The 8,858-nt window shown below is 52.2% G+C and overlaps 1 pseudogene; it reads right to left on the bottom strand.

The window, feature by feature from the left end:
- Positions 1–1,688: 1,688 nt before the first annotated feature.
- Positions 1,689–8,610, bottom strand: LOC122483179 (annotated as a pseudogene).
- Positions 8,611–8,858: the final 248 nt, after the last annotated feature.

Below are 8,858 nucleotides of genomic sequence, written 5' to 3'. Positions count from 1 at the left end.
AACAACGATGTCCTATTCAGATCAAAGCAAAGTCAGCCAAGAATAATCAAAACTCTCCTGTAAAATATTCAATATATTCAATTAATGGTAAGTTTCTTCCTCAACATATATCATGCTTTGACGTTAGCTAATGATTCCACGATGTAAGGATCATCATCCTTACAAATTTTAAAATAACATTGACTGCACCTTCAGCTCAATTTAAAATGTGTTATTATGTATGCTTTATAATGTACCTAATAACTGTTCACTGGTATTATTAGTACAACAAATGTGTATGGATTAGGGTACATACTAAAAAACATGTGAAAATACGTGTCTATAAAGTTTGATAAATAAGACCATGGAAATCACCAACTGTGTGCTGTAAGTCAAACAAATTCCCAAGGATTTGCCATCTCTTTGTGGCACCTAGTTTGGGTGCTTCTCAAACGATGTGCATTCCTGCTACCTAGGGGCCTTGATAAAATGCAGATTCTATTTCAATAAGTCTGAGGCAGGGCATAAGATTCTTCTGCTCAAGCTCCCAGGTCATGAAAATGAGGCTGCTCCACAGGACACACTCTGAGTACTAAGTCCCTAAAAGAACTATAATGGTAACTTTTAAGTGTCCACTTTACTGGGCCACAGGGTGCCCAAATATTTGGTCAAAGGTCATTCTGGATGCGTCTGAGAATGTGCGTTTGGATGAGATGAATGTTGACATTCAACAGACTGAGTAGACTGCCCTCCATTGTTCGGGTGGGGCCTCGTCTAATCAGTTGAAGGCATGCACAGAACAAAAGGCCGACCCTCTCCTGAGTAAAGGGGAATTTTCCTGTCTGACAGCCTTCAACTGCATGTATGTATATATAAATAGAGTTCTCTTTCTCTGGGGAACCCTAACTAATACAGGTACCTTACTAAACAAACTATACTTTTCCTTGATATCACTTGTCCCAGTTCAGAACAATTAGGTTGAAACATTGCCACTTTTTGTAGTCAAAAATGATTGAATATTGGCAATTTCATAAGGTTCAATTTAGTGTCAATTTCCTTCTAGATGTACTTGTGTGTTACCTGTCTTGGACCATTTGACTGCATTCTTTGAGTGCAGGGATTGTGTCTGTACTGTCACTACTCTCTTATAGCTCTCAAAACAGTGCTAGGTATGCCATAGGTGCTCAATAAATATCAATTAAATGAATATGTGAATGGGTGAATGAATGAATGAATGAATGAAAGAGGAGATACTTTTTTTGTAAACTGGGATGTCAGAACCCAGAATTCCTCTGTGCCAGATACTGTTCTAGGCACTGAGGATACAACAGTAGAAGAGATTTGCGAAATGTCCCTGCACTCCTTACTGTGGACAGTAATGTAAAGAGACGGATAAACAAGTAGCAAACCAGGAAATTAATAAGTTAATTTTAGGCTGTAATGTGAAATGAAGCAAGTAACACCAATCGATGGGCTGGTAGGGGCTGGGGTGGGTGGATAGTGGTAACTGAGCCTGGGTCATCAGGGACGACTTCTCATACAAGGTGACACTGGAGCAGAGATCTCAGTGGCGAGGGAGCCAGCATGCAAGGTCTGATGGAGGATAATTCAATCCAAGCCCACACAACAGCTCCAAGGTAGCAATGAGCTTGACATATTTGAGGAACAAAAAGAGAATACGGCGTTCCTTCACTTTCCTTACAGCGAGCAAATAAAAGACCCCAACATTCCCAAACAGAGCTCAGAACCTCCTCATCTTGGTTCAAAGCTTCCAGGAGTCCCGAGGTCTAAACCGTGTTCTGACATTTAAACACTTGACTAGGATTCTGGAGCATTTCCTCTTGTACCAGAAGCATCTTTCAGTCTTTCAAGATCTCAAGGGCCGTGGGCAGGAGGTAACTTTCTGGAGTGGTGGTTACGGGCAAAGCTCCTCAAACCCACTTAAACTTAAAACGTGTGCTCTTTATTGTGTAAAGTATATCCCACTGAAGGTGACTGCTAAAATGCAAGGACTCCACTGCCCAAAGAGAAGTAACCTGCCATGAAAAAGGATATAGACAGACTACTCTATGGGCAAGGAGACGTGCCTGCAAGAGTTTCTCCAGGCTGGGGAGCTGGTCAAAGCCAGAGGGTAACCACAGACATGCAGGAAAAAGGGGAAGCAAGAGGAAGAGAGAAAAGGCAAAAGAAGGGAAGACATTTATCGCTTGATGTCACTTCTTGAGAAGGGACTCCAGCTCTTCTGAATTGTGTTTGAAAAGCACCCAGGACACTGTGCTGTGTAATGTGCCACTTGGATTTCTGATTCTGTTTGAAGGTGGGCAAAATAATGGCATTTGTTCCCTCCCGGCCTCAAGTGTATGGAGCGTCAAACAGGCATTCCTGCCCCCAAGGTCATTTCTCATCAATGCTTCCTCCAAGGGCACTGGTCCTGGCAGGGGCAGATGCAGGAAACACTTCTGGTCTTGGTCTTACAGCGGCTCCTGGAACTGGCCCCCCTGCACGTGTTGCCATTTGCAGAACAGCAAGCACTTCTTTGTGATCTGAGAGCACAGAAGTCCTGCACGTGTCCGCTCAAAGGCTGTGCAGCCTAGTGGTCAAGGACCTGTGCCCTGGCCTCAGACTGTCCAGGTTGGAAGTCTGACTCCTCCATGCCCCAGGGCCTTGTTCATCCTCACAGAAAGAAATCTGTGCCTCTTCAAAGGCACAGGCACACTGTCCTAAGGCCTGCCTCACTGGGGCAGGACCTGAAATTAAAGGAGAATTTATACCCAAGCTCACAGCAAAATAGCAGGCTGGACAAGAGTTCTTTACTATCACCCAGGCCAACACTTTGCAAGGCATTCAGGGTGGCCATACCTGGGTCTTCTCTCCTAGTCTGAACCTGTCACCCTCCGCTGCTTAACTCTGAAGGAGTTAGGAGCCTTGACCAATGTCACACAGCTAAAAAGATACAACAGAGCGAGGGCTAGGTACCCCTTTGGCAGGTAAGGGGTAGAAAATTCCAGTAATAAGGGTGATGGCAAAGGGGTAAAAGTTGCTGAGCAGTGACCATCAAGAGGTCCTGTGCTAAGGGCCTCCCAAGCCCAGTCTCAGTGAAACCCTCACACAAGCCTAGGACATAGGGATCACCAGGGTCTCATTCTACAGACAAGAACCTAGAACTCAAAGAGGTGAAGTCACTTTCTCAAGGCCACACAACTCTCAAGTGGCCAGGCTGGATGGAAATCTCCGCCATCTGACCTGAGATAGGCCTGACTGCGTCTCCAGGCACTGCAGGGACCAGCACTAAGGGAACTGGAGGTGGGGGTGGAGAAGGAGGTGAACCTGAGAGCTTCGTAAAGAGGGAAGTCACCCCTGGGAGGCAACCAACAGCTTCCCTGGGAAAATGCATGTCGGGTGTTGTCGGTTCTACCAATTTCTCAAGAGGAGTCAGAAATTGGGATTTCTATGTGAAATCTCCTTGGTTCTAAGTTGGGTTTAAAACACAATATATAACAGACACTGAAGAAATTTCACAGCCCAGACGCAGTGAGCCTTGACTTACTGGATCTGAGTTTGGAAGCCCAAGATCCAGAGGACATTTGTGGCACGACCAGGAAAATGTTACCGTGATTGGCTATTTGATGGTATCACAGAGTTTCTGTCCTTCTTGAGTGTGATCCTGGGACTGTGTCGTGTGAGGGAATGTCCTTGTTCTTAGGCAAGCCACGCTGAAGTATTTAGGGATCAAGTGCCACGTCTGCAACTTCTTTTCAAATGTTTCGGCCAAGAAACAAAGGAAAAAGAAATGGAGGGAGGAAGGGAGAGAGAAAATGAAATATAGAGTGTGTACTAAAGCAGATATGACAAAATACTCATCATTGTGTGGCCTAGATTAGTAACTCTCAACTGAGGGTGATTCTACCCCCGGATGACATGTGGCTATGACTGAGGACTTTTTTTTTTTTTAACTGTCACAATGCACAGAACAGCTTCCCACAACCAAGAATGAACCGCCCCAATGGCAGTCGTACCGGAAGTGAAAAACCCTAAAGACATTTTTATCCTTCTTTCAAGTTTTGTCTTTTGTATGTGTAAAATGTTTCAGTTAAAAAAAAAGAGAGAGAGAAACTTAAAAATAAAAATAATACATAAATAGGGGCATCTGGGTGGCTTGGTTGGTTGCACATCTGACTTCAGCCTAGGTCATGATCTCGCCGTCCCCGGGTTTGAGCCCTGTGTTGGGCTCTGTGCTGACAGCTTAGAGCCTGGAGCCTGTTTCAGATCTGTGTGTCCCCCCACCCCCTCTCTCTCTGCCCCTCCCCCGCTCATGCTCTGTCTCTCTCTCTCTCTCTCTCTCTCTCTCTCTCTCTCTCTCAAAAATAAACATTAAAAAAATTTTTTTTAAAGAATACATAAATAGCAATACCTTGCAGACCAGACAAAACATGTCTGTGTGGTTGGGTAACCACAGCTGGCCACTGTTTGCAGTCACTTGTTCTGATACAGAGGGGCAGGATATAACGCTGCTGTGGCTGGTGAATGAGGGTCTCTGAAGCTCTGCTTGTATCGTGGGCAAGACCTCCGCAGCTCCTGGAATTAGAGACTTTCTCCTGTTTTCAGGTACCAGTCGGCCCAGAAAGGAGCAGCCAACATGCCCAGAACTCTGGGTCTGAAAACTGACATCACGGAGGCCTCTTCTGGGATACCACAAGTGCACGGGTCACCAGAAGCAGTGGGTGACGTGGGGGTGCCTTCCGATGAAATGAGAATGAACCCTTCATCTTAGTGACCGGCCCAGCCCAAGACAAAATAAATTAAGAGGCTGTGGCTGAGATGTTAATTTCACCCGGAAACTCTCAGGTGGCTGGGTATACGCCACCCAGGTACCCCCTGACCTGTGGCTGGGACTTGAAATGAGTAACTGCATACACAGTGCAACATGCATTTGGACAGTCCTTGGGGCAGCTCCCAGCACCACAAATACACAAAGCAGAAATACACACAACCAAATGCAAATAAGAGAGTGGCACTGGATTAACGCATCCATCTCCAAGACTGAAATAGTCCCAAACTCAAGAACAGCCTTCCCTAAACGTGTAGGCCACTTTTGAGGCGCCATTCAGGGAGGCTGTTACATGCAGATTTCTGGGCCACATCCCAGACCTTTACTGAGCTGGAATCTTTCCCTTTCCGGACAGAACACGGGAATATGCAACCCCACCCCCACCCAAAGCTCACTCAAACTGAAAACACGGTTGAAATCAGGGGGCTGGGGACTGCAGTTTTATGACTAACCGGGTGACCTTGGAGAAGCCACTCAACCTGAGCCATGATTTTCTCATCTATAAGTGGGAACTGATAGCACCTGTCTCCTAAGGTGGTCACGCACACTAAAGGAGTGTTTGCACACGCATGCACGTGAGTGTGTATGTATACATACATACATACACACACACACACCCCTCTAGTGCAGTGTGCCTGGCAAATGTTCCTTCCTTTTCCGTAATATTAACTGGCCACACACACTGGAAAGCCTAGAGAGCTTTACAGAAGTACACAGACTCAGCAACCCTAGAGATCCTGTTCTAAATTGCCTAGGGCGGCCCCTTGCAACAGGGTTTTTTTGGTTTGGTTTCTTTTTTAAAGCACTCCAGGTGGTGCTAAACAGCAGCTGGGGTTGAAAACCACACGGGGGAAACTGCCAATAAAAATCAACTATCAGGGGCGGCCTGGGTGGCTCAGTCGGTAAAGCTTCGGACTTCAGCTCAGGGCGTGATCTCGCCCTCTGTGAGTTCGAGCCCCGCTTCGGGCTCTGTGCGGACAGCTCGGAGCCTGGAACCTGCTGAGATTCTGTGTCTCCCTCTCTCTCTGCCTCTCCCCCACTTGTGCTCTGTGTCTGTCTCTCAAAAATGAATAAACGTTAAAAAATTTTACAAAAATCAACTATCCTTGGTCTTCAAGAGAATGTACTTTGCCCAACTGTGTCCCGGGAGAGTCTTGTGTCCAGGCTGTTATCAGAGGCGTGGATGCCCCGAGATTCCACCCCCAAGCAGCCCTTTCCTGGTCCCTGCAGAAGTGGCTCCAACCGTCTAAGCTGGGGGGATTCTTTTTCTCCAGACAGAGCTTCGAGGTGGCAGGACAGGAACAGGAGTCCCTCCTGGGCCCTTAGGCGGGTGGTGGAGCTCTGCCTCAACAGGAATACCCAGGTCACACAGAGCCTGAAGATCACACATCACCATCCCCCCAGCCACAGGCTCAAGTGAGCCGACCACCTTTAGCTCAGCTGGCACCTTCCCACCTCCCCTTCTCCCGCCTTTCCTACCCTCCTCCACCCCCCACCCAAACACTCAGGGGGGGCTCCTGGAAGCGCTGGTTTGCAAGGGAAAGGCTCGGTGGATACTTCAGCAGAGTATCCGAATCTGCAAGGTTCTCTCCCGACCAAGGCGACACCCGTCGCCTGCCGCAGTCCTGCCTCGGTACTCTTCCCACCTTAACATAGACCCCGGGAAGCTACAGGGACTGGTAGGGACTGAGGGGAAGTGAAACCCCCGCCGGTGGGGCTGGCGACAGGGCATCTTGGGGGTGCAGAAGGTAGGCGGGGCCAGCGTGTTGCTCTCTCAGTTGGTCAGAGTTTCCTGAATCCCCTCGAAGCTAACTTTTGTGCTCCAAGATGCCAACATCCCCCCACACCTCCCTGCTGACCCAAACCAAGAGGAACTTCCTCACCTCTTGCCCCAAACCTTCCCCTCTTGGGGGGGGGGGTGGGAATCATCGGATACTCTGAGTATAAATGGATAATAATTACTAGTGAGTGGGTAATGTTCCTTCGCCTATTTTGGGTGGGTCTCTGTTCAGGTTTTTTACGCAGGCGCACGGAGCTGGTGCATCCACGCAAGCACACATGGGCCCCCGCCGGAGGTGTGGGGAGGGTGTGTGTCTGTGTGTAGGGGGGTGGGGGGACATATGGAGACCCCGTTGCCCACATTCGGCAAGATCCGGCTAGCTAGCGCCCAGCCATCCAGCTGTCCCAAGACGGCCAGTCGCTCTCCAACCCCGCCCGCCCAGACCTCACGCCAACCCTGGCCTGCGTCGCGTCTGGGGGCTGCTTCCCGGTGGCTGTGTCCTCCGCCTCCAAGGTTACTGGGTTGTGCGAATCAATTTAGACACTTTTTCAAGAAGCAAAAGGAAAATCGCCCCATTAATCCCCAAATGCCTTCTCCCATCTGCTGCAACTCGCTCCCACTAGGACTTGCATAATGACAGTTGCGGGAAAGTTGAAGGAAAGTTGAGGAATCAGGGGGCAGGAGGGGGGCTCCCGCCCTTGGAGTCCGCGCCAACCCCTGCAAGGGGCGCAGCGCGGGGCAGAGGCCCTGGCACCCAACAGGGAGAAGTGGCGACAGCGGAAAGCGGGGAGGGGTCCGGGTGGCGGGGAGGCAACCAAGGTTCTAATTCCAGGGACCTGGCAGCTCAGTGAGAGAGGCGGCCGCTCCAGGCAAGGCTTTTGTTCTCGCCCTCCCCTCTCTCTCTCCACCTCCTTTTCGCCAGCCTAGTGAGTTGCAGGCGGCACACACCCCTTCCCTCCCTCACACACACCTCCTTCCCTTCAGGGCCCGCCTGCCCTGTTTACCTAGAAACTAGCATCTGGAATCCGAGGGGTAGACCCCTTGCCAAAACCCAAGACTCCGGGGGCCGTGGGCTCCCGGGCTGTGTGTGTTTCAGACCCGCTTCAATCCTAGGCGGGAGGGGGCGGCGAGAGGGTGAAGGAGGGTGGGAAGAGACCACCCCCCACATACACACACGCGCTCAAGTCCACACCCGAGCGGAGCCCAGCGCCCCCTCTCCGCGCTCGGAGCGAAAGTTGGCTTCCCGGGCGTCCTCTCCCAGCGGAGGTGCGGGCGGTGGGGGACGCGCCATTGCCCACGGAAAGGTGGAGAAGGAAGAGGGAAGGTGGAGGGAGAGCGGCGCCGGGAGGGGAGGCGGGGGGTGGGGGGAAAGGGTTGAGCCCACCTGGACATGTGCTCCCTCTGCCGCCCGGGCGCCTTCTCCAGCCCCAGCTTGGCGAAGATGCCTACAAGCCCAATGACGTCCCAGCCCGCAGACGATGTAAAGGATCAGGGTGGTCTTGTCCTTCGTGGGGTGGTGCAGGGGGTCGTCCTTGCGCGGGGCGGGGGGGGGGGGGCTTGCGGGTGTCGAGCCACAGCGGAGTGTCGTGCTTGGTGCAGGTGCTCTGCCTCAGTCCCGCTTCTTAAACAGGCGGCAGAACCGGAAGTCACAAGTCCCGCAGCAGAAGACGAAGTCTCCCGAGTGAACGGCTGGTCCCACTGGCCCCTGACATCGAAGTAGCTCCGGCAGAAGTCCGGGGTGGGCGCTCGGGTAGGGGGCTCGTCTGAGACCCCCGCGCCCTCGCCGGCCTCTCCCCAGGCGGCCCCGGAGCGGGGTTCCCTCCCCCCCGGCCAGCACTACCACGCCGCCCAGCTGCGCCAGCTGCCCGTGCCCCGCTCGCTCCTGCGCCGGGCACTCGCGGGCGCACAGCTCGGTGAGGAAGCAGCCGAGGAGCAGCCGGAGGACCCGACGAACCAAGTCTCCCAGCCTGGGCTCGGCCGCTGGGCCGCCGCTTTTCGAGGCAGGTAGGCAGCTGCGCGGGACTCAGCCCGCGTTCGCCTCCCGCGAGCCGCACGCCGAGGGGGAGGGGCCGGGCGGGGAGGAGCGCGCCTGGCGGGGCGGGGGGAGGATGAGTGGGGGAGGATGAGCCGCTGGGTGCAGCTCCGGGCGGCTACGGGGAGAGGCGGGGGCTAGAGGGCGGCGGAGAGCTGGTCTGGCCGCGCCTCGTCTAGGCCGGCGGCTCCGGACTAGCCGCCCTGCGCCCGCTCTCAGGATCCCTCTCACCTCTCCAG

The sequence above is a fragment of the Prionailurus bengalensis genome, chromosome D1, assembly GCF_016509475.1.
Source record: "Prionailurus bengalensis isolate Pbe53 chromosome D1, Fcat_Pben_1.1_paternal_pri, whole genome shotgun sequence".
NCBI classification, from domain to species: Eukaryota; Metazoa; Chordata; class Mammalia; order Carnivora; family Felidae; genus Prionailurus; species Prionailurus bengalensis.
The sequence above is the reverse complement of the archived record's forward strand: the minus strand, read 5'-3'. Positions and strand labels throughout refer to the sequence as shown.